Source organism: Euphorbia lathyris, chromosome 2 (assembly GCF_963576675.1).
Source record: "Euphorbia lathyris chromosome 2, ddEupLath1.1, whole genome shotgun sequence".
Lineage (NCBI taxonomy): Eukaryota > Viridiplantae > Streptophyta > Magnoliopsida > Malpighiales > Euphorbiaceae > Euphorbia > Euphorbia lathyris.
Window position 1 is genome coordinate 36,354,333 of NC_088911.1, and position 11,001 is coordinate 36,365,333.

At 37.8% G+C, this 11,001-nt stretch overlaps 1 long non-coding RNA gene across 1 annotated transcript; it reads left to right on the forward strand.

The window, feature by feature from the left end:
• Nucleotides 1-7,508: 7,508 nt before the first annotated feature.
• Nucleotides 7,509-10,397, forward strand: LOC136217784 (uncharacterized). The gene is made up of 4 exons (XR_010683543.1): nucleotides 7,509-7,929; nucleotides 8,067-8,104; nucleotides 8,191-10,002; nucleotides 10,089-10,397. It is a non-coding gene; the product is annotated as an uncharacterized lncRNA (long non-coding RNA).
• Nucleotides 10,398-11,001: the final 604 nt, after the last annotated feature.

The window sequence follows — 11,001 nt, forward strand, 5'->3', positions numbered from 1 at the left end:
CTGGTCATGGCGTTTTGGGAAAAGTTATTCCCCTGATTTAAAGTATTGTTCCAATTCCTTTATTGCGATGCCCTTGCGGCGTGTGCAACAAACCCATTTTGAGGTATGTTCGCGGCGAAGGCGCTTGGTCCCTGAGAGAAGTTAGAATATTTTGTAGATGGGTACCCGTGAATCATATGTGTCTCTTCCTCCTTCTTTTTCCCCACGACACCCTTCCGGAAAGCATTCTTGTCAGGCGAACTACTCTCTAATTTTCCCTTTCGTATGGCCTGCTCTATTCTTTCTCCCGCTACTGCAAAATCAGAAAAGCTCCCAGTTGTGTTGGCCAACTCATGTTGTAAAAGGGTGGTTTAAGAGTATCCAAAAAGCTAGATATCATTTCCTTATCGGACAAAGGTGGGATCACCTCTGCTGCCTTGTCTCTCCATTTCTGAGCATACTCCTTGAAAGTTTCAGAATCTTTTTTCTCCATGGTTCTCAGATCCTCCCTATTAGGGGCCATATCCATGTTGTGTTTGTATTGCTTCATGAAAGCGTCTGCTAAGTCCTTCCACTTGCGAATATGAGCTCGATCAAGTTGGGTATACCACCTTAATGCTGGCCCCTTAAGGCTTTCTTAAAAAATGTGCATTAAAAGCTTATCATTGCTGGCATATGCTGCCATCTTATTACAGTACATTGTCATATGAGTTTGTGGACAAGATGCCCCTCTAAACTTCTCAAACTCGGGAGATTTGAATTTGTAGGGTATCACGATATCTGAAACCAGACAAAGTGTCGCAGCGTCTGTGATTCCATTGACCCCTTCGATGGCCTTCAACCTTTCTTCCAGCAGACTCCTTTCTGTAACAAACTTTCTCAATTCATCCCTTATTTTTACATCGTCGAGATCTGGGACGATGGGTGTTTCTAGATGAACCTCCTCATTCCTCGGTATTTCAATAAAAATAGTATCTTTCTTTTTTTCGCGAGAGGAAGAAGAGGTCCCAGCGCCGTGTGATTCAGGCGTTTTCTGAGCCTCTGTTGCCGATTTTCCCTTCACAATATCCATTAGTTGAGTTATTTGATCTTTCAAGTCTGCAAGCCCAGCCAACTTAGCCATTTGTTCCTTTAACTACTCCATTTCTTTCCTCATTTCTTCATATGCCTCTTCGTTCATCATTCTTACTCTGGCTCGGGTCTCGTAAAAACGAGCCAGGGGTGACTATACCGTTCTTGGTGAACTGCTGGCGTTAAGAGGAATTGTTAATCAAAATCTTTATTTTCATGATTTATGTATAGCAAAGAAAAAAAACAAATGACATGCCGACGATACTTATATGAAGATTCTAATATATCAAAGCAAGTTTTTCGATACAATATCCAAAATATGTCATAACAGATAATATTCAATAAAATCTCGATCAGAATCTTCATTCGTGATTGCCGTAAAACTCTAGCTCTCTGATGAGTCCATCGAGATAACATGATAAGTTAACTCCACTAGCATCAGATATCACTAGCTGGTCCTTGAGTTGCGCTAACTCATGTGCTATGCATCGAGCTCGTGCCGCAGTTTCCCTAAGAATGGTCATGGCCCTCTTAATTTGTTCCCTCGTCAAGTCTCCTTGTTCTTGATGGAGTTGATCCTGATCATATAGCCGTTGCACATCGTCCCACATGCTATTCACTTGTTGCTGGCTAGACTGATATAGCTCTGAGTTCCTGGATCTGGTCTTCACTTTCTTGAAGTTTTCTGGTTGCTTCCCCGATACAAAGTCGGTGTTTAAGAGCCGTCTCATCTCATTCATGGATTACTAAATCCCTCTCATGAATCGCTGAATTTCGCTCGTGGATTACCAAGTTTCTTTCATGAATTGCCGAGTCTCTCTCATGCTCCACATAAGCTATTCTCCTTTCTAACTCCTCTATCCTTATTTCCATTACTCGTTTCTCAAGCGTTTCAAACTCATCAATCGCCATGGGTTGAGCTTCAGCAACCTCATCTGGGTTGGTAGATTGAGGCAGCTCGTTAGATTCAAGGACTTCATCCTCTTGCGAACATAGAGTGAGTTCTGTTGCAAACCTTTGGTGCCATGAAATATACTCTCCGCTAATGCCCCCGGTCTGGTCCCGATTTATGATAACTTTCAAGTTTTCCCAAGCCTTTACTACGGCATTGACTTTGTCCCTATTGTTTTTTTCGCCATAAGTGAAGTGGGCTTGATTCAGACCATATGTAGTTGGAACAAACTGACGAGATCCGGCCTGTCTTCTTACTAAGCAATGGGCGTATCCAGTTCCTCCCCATGGCCCTAACAAAGGTACCCAAAGGAATTCACCACAGCGGTATATGGTGTTAAGCTTTTCGTTCCAAGCCGGTAACCACACAATGTCGGACGGTTCTATTCTCTGAAGGAATCTAGACCATTCTTTCTTCGATGGACATCTGCTTGGCCATATAGCTTCCCCGAACTCTGTGACATAATTCTTATACTGGTTGTAACTCCTATTGTATTTTATTTCTGGAAAGCCACAGCGCTCCGAGCAGTGAAAATGACTTAGAGCCCATATGCATAACAGTGGTGCGCACCCTACAAACCTACCGCCTCCATTAATTCTGCAATAATCTAAAGAACGGAAGGTTTCTGCCAATATCCCTATTACGGGGTTTACACCTTTAACACCCTGAACTACCTTTGAGAAGTAGACAACCACCGCTGAGTCTATTCTCCCTAAACGTCTTGGAAACATCACCAGGCCGTAAATTAATAAGGCCAGCATTCGAGTTCCATTTTCATTGCAAAGGTTATCTACTGTAAATGCCATCATCTTAGGCACACTGAATTCTCGATCTGTTTCCCATCCTTCTATATCCTTGGCTTGAAGCCCTATCAACTTGGCTAGCTATTTCTTTGCCTTTTCATTGTTATTGTAAGTGAAGAGTCTGCTTTCCTTGGTCAGCGGGATATGGGTTAAACAGTGGTATTCTTTTAGGGTAGGAGTCAGATCACTCGTGCCGAACGTGAAACATCTGATGCTAGGATTCCAGAACTGGACCAGTGCTTTAAGCATAGTGGGGTGAGTTGGTACATATATCAATTGTTGTATCCATCCATACTCATGGGAGAAGGCCCTCACCACTGCAGCTGGCAACATCCCAAATACGTCTTTTAACTCTTCTAAATCATTTTGGTTGAAATCTGTTTTTACTCGGCCAGGGGTCACATGCACAGCCGCGACATCTCCCAGCCTTTGTTGGCTCTCTGCTGACCATGTCTCCACTGCCCTTTCTTCGAACATTTCATAGGCAGGTAATTCCATTGGGATGTTATTGAATATCCTGTGTTATGCATATTTCAGATAAGGGGTTATAAAAAAAATGAAAAAAAAATGTATAAGTGATGATTATAAGACGAGAAAACAAAATTTTATGTGCATGGTTGAATGATATGCATCTCTTATTACGATTAAGATATAACAAACAGATCTCCCGAGAAAAAGATATCATTCATAACGATAAGGTATCATATTTTTTTGAAGAAACATGTAAAGGACAACTGCTCCTTCGTCGAGACTAATCCTTTTTACACTTCACCCCTGTGGTAGTGGGCCCTAATTGATAACGTTTGAGCAGAACTGATACTAAGACGTGTCAGTTTCCTTCAAAAGTTACCTTTACAAAATATTTGCCCTATCATGTGCGTCTATCTGAATGAAACAAGGGTGATTGGTCCCTTTTTTTTTGGGACTCATCACCCATTGTTTCATTTTTTACAAAATCCTACATTCCAAAAGGGACTTAAATGTAAATACAACAGAATGAAATGGTCCTAAGAAGTAATCGGCTTGTTTCAACCTTTACTTTACAAAATATCTACTAATATATGCATCTACTAGAATGAAATGATAGATGGCTATCTTCACCATTTTCCATATGAAGATCAATCCACTATCATCTCACTTTACAAGGCTCCTAATTTATATATATAACAAAAAAGAAGGACGAAGGCTCGTTTTTCTTGTTCAAGGCTGTATTCCCCCTTTGTCATCTTCACCCTGCTTGGAGGACACTACCAATCTGCCTCAAGGGCATCTTGAAGCCCCCCATTACCATATCATCATTGAGGAATTCAAAAATATCCTCGGGTAGCTGCTCGTGACGCTCTACGTCGAGTTCTTGCATTACTTGTTCTGGTGCTGCTTGGCCTATCGGAGCCACCGAAGGTTCAGAATTTAGATTGATTTTAACTCCCAAAGGTTGGCTACCATTACCCATTTCCATGGGTTCCTAATTAGTGGACTCTGAAGATGCTACCTCTTGCTCTCTCATATCCCTATCTTCGTCCTCTTCTTCGCCATCCTCTTCTAGCTAGGATCCTCCTTCCTCATCATCTTCCTCTTCTTCAATATCCTCTTCTGATTGGGATCCCCCTTCCTCATCATCTTCCCCACTATCATAATCAAATGGGATCGGCTCCCCTGTGTTCATCGGCTGGTCATGTTGGGGAATATTCCCATCTTGGATTGGGTCTAAGCCGACCATAGCTAGCGGGGCAGTGTAGTAATGAGTTGTTGCGTGCCTTTGCGCATTTATCGTTCCCAATGGGATGACTGAGGTGAGAAGTTTGACTCTACCATCAAAATGGTAGTTTATGGGATTCAACAAGGCTAGAGGCACATCGTCAATGTGGTAATTGTTATGCATCATCAACTTTTGTTTGACCTCCAACCAAGCATGCCTGTTCCTAATCGGGTCTTGCATAGGGTTGAAGGCATAGTTGCTTTCCAAATGGACCACGTATCGGTTTAGGATGTGAATCCCATCCTCTCGCATTTCTAGCTCCTCCCTGATGTCAAATACAAAGAACCCGTATGGGAGATTCGGGACAACATGGAGAATCTCGAGCCATTCCTCGTAGTCCCCATACTTCAACAGCCAATCATTAAAAAAAAAAAGACAGCCCAGGGGTTCTCAATCCAGTAGTGAATACAATGTATCATCCACGCCTTGTCTAAAATGAACCCCATTTTCCCTGTTCGAGAGAGGTACCATAACAGTGAATAGGCTTCATGCGGAAATCCAAGTACATCTTCCGCTGCCGTATAAAAGCAGTTCAAGTGTGGGAAAGTAGGGTGCCAGTCCGTAAACTTGACCGGGGCATTGTGTATCCCATAATGATGAAGTAGGATGTCTTGATGAGTCCCGACCATCTCTCTGGCCCTATCCTCTAAAACAGCTCGGGTAATGTTTATCATAACGTCAGGGGGTAGCTCATTGTCTATAAGAACGTTTCCTATCGGGTGATCCATTTTCCTAGTGAAATGTGTTTGTTATATCTTTAATTTTAATAAGGGGTTATGCATATGTATGTACATATGAGATAGCATATGTGTGGCAAAACATCATGCAAGACTCTATTGTACCACATTTCTATTAATATATATGCATGAGTGAGTACCTAAACGCTTTTCTGAGAGGGTGATTGCTATAGGTAGCTTTGGTCTAATTCTAATGGGTGGGTTCTCAAACCACTTTTTGATACTAACTCCCGAACCGGGTTTAGTAAAATCTTTCTCACCAAAACTTGGCGAGAAAGCGGTTTGAGTTGAGAACGTTTCACGGGCCTAACCAGGTTTCCCATGGCGGCACCCCTACTTTGTTCTCACCTAAAATCCTAAAAATGGTAAGACCAGAACCTGGCCTTTGAGTGTTCGTGTGATAGTGGGGATTATGATATGTACGGAACAATGTGATAAATATTTATAAAAAATGACATAATAATAACAATAATGAAAATACATCACCTATATTAATAAAACAAATAAAACAAATAAGACAAACAAGCAAATTAACACAAATCACATATTAAATTAGATTGACAGTCCCCAGCAGAGTCGCCGGCTGTCGCTATCGGATTTTTCGGGCACGAACGCCGGAAGCTAAATCGGTTAATAGTTTTTCCTAATTAAAACTTTTTTTTGAGTCGTCACCAATCAGAATTAAGGCGTGATTGGACACCAAAAATGGTTGAATTTTAACGGGTAATGAGGTTTGCGAAATAGAGATTTTTTGGTTCGTTTGTCGGTTATGAATAGGGAAGAAAAACTTGATTAATCACCCTACCCCGCCCAAATATTGGTACTAAAAGATGTGATTTTTGTGTTAAATTTATTTGACTTATCTCGATTTTATTTGTACTTTTATAATATAATAGAGGCATATAATTTTGGGACAGGATTAATGTCGTAGGTATTTAATATTTATGTGACCTTGGATTATTAATTGTATCCTTTTAATTTTAGTAATTCGGGTAATATTTGATTCACATCTCTATGACATAGACCTACGAATTAAAATGTTTAATTTTGTATAGTTTGGTAACGGTTAATTCATATTCCTATAACATAGAACTGTGAATTAACTCGTTCAGTTTTTGTTTATTTTAGTAACATTTAATTCATATTTGTACGACATAGAGCTATGAATTAATTCGTTTGTTTTTAAATCGACGATGTTTTAATGCGTATTTCCGTAATGTCGAATTATGAACTGCCTTATTTAGTTTTTTCATTTTTCATAACATTTAATTCGTCTTTCTATAACATAGAACTACGAACTATCTCGTTATTCTTTTTTCACTTTTTATACCCTTGCAACATATACGTATAAATTGAACCGTTCCGCGTTAATTAAGTTTTAATTTTTTTTATCGTTTTCATACCTCTATGACATAAAGGTATAAATCGATTCGCCTTAACTTTGTTAGTTTCGTATACGTTTAACTTATATCCCTATAACATAGGCTCATAAATCGAGTCGTCTAATCTTTATTTTTTTTATACGAATAAAAGGATTGATTAAATTTAACAAGATTATTCTATAATATACCCAAATAGTATATTAAAAGTTGAATTAGAAAAAGGCTTTACTAATTTAAATTAAACAAAACAAGATACCAATATAGAATTAGACTCAATTAAGAAACACCAATTTGATTAAATCAAAAACTAAATAAGAAAAAGTCACAAAACAATTGATGATAAGAAGAAATAAACCCAACAAAACAATTGATATGTTAGTGTTCAGGAGCTTATCCAATTTAGGCGGCCCATTTTGGCATTTTTAAAAGGGTCAAATACATGAATATCATGATTAAGTACAAAATTATAATTAATTCATATCGCCAAACTTAATTCTTAATATGTCATTATTCTCTATATATTATCGTTTTATACTATAAATTAAAAAATTTAGACTCCAATTTATAAATCATAAGCTCTAGAAAATATATTATAGACTTCTAATTTATAAATTCTAATCGTTAAAATATAATAAAAGTACTGATTTTACTAGTTTAATATAATCTAAAATTATGATTTGATATAGTTGTAAATAGTTTTTAAAAGATGAATTTCTATGTAATTTTCCCTTTTTAAAAACCTAGACCCAAAGACCCAATTGTATCCGGATTATTCATTTTTTTGATCACCATATATATAAATTAACTAATCCTAACCCAACCCTAATTTATCATAGTATAAATAACACCTAAACATCAGCCTCCCCTCTTTTACTCCTTGGCCGACAGACAACAGCCCCTCCCTTCCTAGACTTGTGCGATTCATCTCTACCCTAACCTTTCCCTCTGCTCTTTCTTATTTCCGGCAAAAAAAAAGAGAGAAAGCCCTCCGATCATGGTGGTTTCGTGGCGGCTCCTGTCCTTCCTGTCCTTCTCTCTTACTTTGGACTTAGTCCGACTCTAGTCCGACATCTGGTGGCCGTTTTCTCCGTTTTTATGGGTGAAACGGAGCCGATTAATTCCGATCTACCCTGCTTATGGGGGTTTATAGACGGTCCGACACCCTTGGAGAGCGGACAGCCACCATTCGACGCCTCCGAGGTACCTAGGAGGTCCGATCTACTCGTGCATGCGGTTTTTTCCTAAGGTAAATCGCATTTTTTGTATTTTTTTTCTGTTTGTGTTTGCTCTTTGCGTCTTTTTTTTTGTATTTTTCCGTTTGCTCCTTATGTCTAGCTAACCTTTTTTTGCATTTTTCTGATTTTCCTTGAACTCGGAATACAGATCTCGTGGGTTTGCTACGGACTCGGGATTTCCTTAAGGTGAATCACGTTTTCTTTGTGCCTTTCCTGCTTGTGTTTGTTCTTTTACAGTTCCTTAACCTTTTTCTTGCGCTTTTTTTCTTGAGTTCTTGGAACTCGGAATGCAGGCCTCGAGGTGATTCGTTAATTTGTTACGGACTAAGGAACACAGAAATGGTTACTTGTGGTTTTTTTGTTTTGTTACGAATATTATATCCAACTTGTACCCTGATGATGGTTACGGGATTTCCCGGATCAATTAATGAAAGAAATTCCTCCCTTTACTAGTTTGTGTTCTATTTTTGTCTATGGGTTCCCTGAATTTGGTGGTTACATGAAAGAGTTCGCCTTTTTACAAAAAAGGTCTTATTCTTTTGGAAGCTGGTGTCTGGATTTTTTATTTCAGGGGTTTTACTATAAAAAAGGTCCCATTTTTATTAAAGTTGGTGTTGTTACTCATGGTTTTGGGGTTTTTGAGTTTTCATTGTAACAAAAGGCTCCATTTTTCATAAAGCATCTGTTTTTATATGTGGTTTTGGGGTTTTTGAGTTTTCATTGTAACAAAAGGCTCCATTTTTCATAAAGCTTCTGTTTTTATATATGGTTTTGGGGTTTTTTGAGTTTTCATTGTAACAAAAGGCTCCATTTTTCATAAAGCTTCTGTTTTTATATATGGTTTTGGGGTTTTTGAGTTTTCATTGTAACAAAAGGCTCCATTTTTCATAAAGCTTCTGTTTTTATATATGGTTTTGGGGTTTTTGAGTTTTCATTGTAACAAAAGGCTCCATTTTTCATAAAGCTTCTGTTTTTAATATGGTTCAGTAAAGAAACCAGAGTAGTGTAAAGAGTGCAAGGAGGAGATTTTAGTGTTTAAACATCCTAAGGAATTCTTCCAGATTTGGAAAATAGGTATATTTTCCAGATTTGGAAAATAGGTATATTAGTTATTTAGTAGATATCTATAATAAAAATATTTATGAAATAAATTGGTTTTAAAAAATGTAAAATTACTAAAAAATGAGAAATTATCCCGGACAAAATGGGTATCTACAGTTGCCCCCTTTGTAGAGCTTTATGAAATAAAGATGTACAAAGTAGCTTCAGATATACATTTTGCATGCTTCTAATATGTTGTTTATCTTAAATAGTCGTCGATTCCGAGATTGGATCTCCGTGGATCCAGGTGATTAGGGTTCGAATCGTGAGGCTTCTCAAAGGATGCTGCGGAATAAACATTTCTATTTTGAATAGAAACGAGTTGCGAGACTAGATCTCAGAGGATTCTACGGAACAAACATTTCTATCTTGAATAGAAACGAGTTGCGAGACTAGATCTCAAAGGAATAACAAGATTGAAAATAATAGAATTGAATCGTGAGGCTTGATCTCAGAGGATTCTACGGAACAAACATTTCTATCTTGAATAGAAACGAATTGCGAGACTAGATCTCAAAGGAATAACAAGATTGAAAATAATAGAATTGAATCGTGAGGCTTGATCTCAGAGGATTCTACGGAACAAACATTTCTATCTTGAATAGAAACGAATTGCGAGACTAGATCTCAAAGGAATAACAAGATTGAAAATAACAGAATCGAATCGTGAGGCTTGATCTCAAAGGATTCTACGGAACAAACATTTCTATCTTGAATAGAAACGAATTGCGAGACTAGATCTCAAAGGAATAACAAGATTGAAAATAATAGAATTGAATCGTGAGGCTTGATCTCAGAGGATTCTATGGAACAAACATTTCTATCTTGAATAGAAACGAATTGCGAGACTAGATCTCAAACATTTTTTTGTATTTTTCCGTTTGCTCCTTGTGTCTAGCTAACCTTTTTTCCATTTTTCTGATTTTCCTTGAACTCGGAATACAAATCTCGTGGGTTTGCTACGGACTCGGGATTTCCTTAAGGTGAATCACGTTTTCTTTGTGCCTTTCCTGCTTGTGTTTGTTCTTTTACAGTTCCTTAACCTTTTTCTTGCGTTTTTTTTCTTGAGTTCTTGGAACTCGGAATGCAGGCCTCGGGGTGATTCGTTAATTTGTTACGGACTAAGGAACACAGAAATGGTTACTTGTGGTTTTTTTTGTTTTGTTATGAATGTTATATCCAACTTGTACCCTGATGATGGTTACGGGATTTCCCGGATCAATTAATGAAAGAAATTCCTCCCTTTACTAGTTTGTGTTCTATTTTTGTCTATGGGTTCCCTGAATTTGGTGGTTACATGAAAGAGTTCGCCTTTTTACAAAAAAGGTCTTATTCTTTTGGAAGCTGGTGTCTGGATTTTTTTATTTCAGGGGGTTTACTATAAAAAAGAGTCCCATTTTTATTAAAGTTGGTGTTGTTACTCATGGTATTGGGGTTTTTGAGTTTTCATTGTAACAAAAGGCTCCATTTTTCATAAAGCATCTGTTTTTATATGTGGTTTTGGGGGTTTTGAGTTTTCATTGTAACAAAAGGCTCCATTTTTCATAAAGCTTCTGTTTTTATATATGGTTTTGGGGTTTTTTGAGTTTTCATTGTAACAAAAGGCTCCATTTTTCATAAAGCTTCTGTTTTTGTATATGGTTCAGTAAAGAAACCAGAGTAGTGTAAGGAGTGCAAGGAGGAGATTTTAGTGTTTAAACATCCTAAGGAATTCTTCCAGATTTGGAAAATCGGTATATTTTCCAGATTTCTTAGATCCTTTGCATTTCAAGGCTTCTTGTCTGGTTTCCAGAACCTGGAAACCAGAAAAAAGTCTTTAAATGCCCCCTTGATGTTTAGGCATTAAAGCTTCCTCCTTTTTTTATTAAGGAAGTAGATCTTGGACCATTTAAGGAAACCTTAATGGTTTTGTCTCTAGAACCTAGAGACAGAACCATTAAGACTTTAATGGTCAAAACTTTCCACCTTTGGAGACAAAAAAA